The sequence below is a fragment of the Adiantum capillus-veneris genome, chromosome 16 (assembly GCF_014529385.1).
Source record: "Adiantum capillus-veneris isolate H3 chromosome 16, ASM1452938v2, whole genome shotgun sequence".
Classification (NCBI taxonomy): Eukaryota; Viridiplantae; Streptophyta; class Polypodiopsida; order Polypodiales; family Pteridaceae; genus Adiantum; species Adiantum capillus-veneris.
Genome location: NC_140946.1, coordinates 40,572,573 through 40,573,748, shown reverse-complemented (window position 1 = coordinate 40,573,748; position 1,176 = coordinate 40,572,573). Strand labels below are relative to the sequence as shown.

Sequence of the window (1,176 nt, the reverse complement as noted above, 5' to 3'; positions counted from 1 at the left end):
GGTGTAAAGGGAGGTGGTAATGGTGGGGGATTATAAGGAGTACTTTGATAGAAGAGTACGCAAGGTGGATAAAGTTATGAACAATTTTCCTAGGATAAATTTGCCCATGTACCAGCTATCTTTCACCCACCCATATCGATAAAAAAAAGAAACCTATGCTTAGTGTAATTCCACCAACAAATCTTGAGATTTATCTTCAAAATTTAAAGTAGAGGTGAGAAGACCTACAAACTTTAAAGAAATTTTTTGTAAAAAAACTTCTCCTAAATTTTCCATGTTTATATGAGCACTGCTCAGAGTTCCTAGTCTGCTAACTTATTCGTCATGCCTCGACCCAGATTACTCACCCAACTCACGATGCCCCTATATTGAACACACCTCTTAGAGCCATGGTGTATGACTATCATTGTAGCCCTCTCTACTGCTTTTCTTAATGCGGCTCAACTCTCAATTTTTGTCCGTAATCTATTTGCTGTTTGGGAGTTGTAGGTTTATCAATGCCTTGTAGCAACTCAAATGGATGGTAGTCCAACTTTGCATCTGTCTGCCTATAGAATGATGTGGCCCAGGCCTTGATCAACCATCCTTGCATCGCCTATTGGCCCTTGGGACATCAAAAACCATCTTGGGATAGTTTTGCACGGGCATAGTTCCACCCCAACCTACGCACGTAAGCAAACAAAGCTTGCAAGACCCAACTGTGCCTCTCTCAACAGAGTGGGCAAACCTCGTCTTCTACCCCCGCCTTGTAGATGGTTGAAGAGTTCACACGCAAAGCTACTTTTGCTTGCAAAGTTTTTGAAGCTTTTTTTGTTGTCTCCCATCAAATGTTTCTTGAAAGCGTATGGCATCGTTGTATAGCACAACCTTGAGCATGGCTTGCATCTTGTCGTGAGACACCAAGTTTTCCACAATCTTTAATCATCAAGTGTAGCCAAAAGCGTGTGGCTTCCTTCTTATATGGCGACAATCCAACAATAACTTGCACCCTACGTCTGTAGCCGAGTATCATCACCCACCTCTCAATCTGATTGTTAACATCATTTGCGGGTGGTTGCCGCTTTTGACCAGCAGTATATAGAGCTGCTTCTTAAGACTGTATACAACTTTCTTACGAAGGCTACGCCAGCTTCCATGGCCGTGTTGATGTAGGCGCTCACCTCCAAAACCCCTTCT

The 1,176-nt window shown here is 42.9% G+C and overlaps 1 pseudogene; it reads right to left on the bottom strand.

The window, feature by feature from the left end:
- Window positions 1-1,040: 1,040 nt before the first annotated feature.
- LOC147438891 (uncharacterized) overlaps window positions 1,041-1,176 on the bottom strand; it is a 1,795-nt pseudogene continuing 1,659 nt past the window's right edge.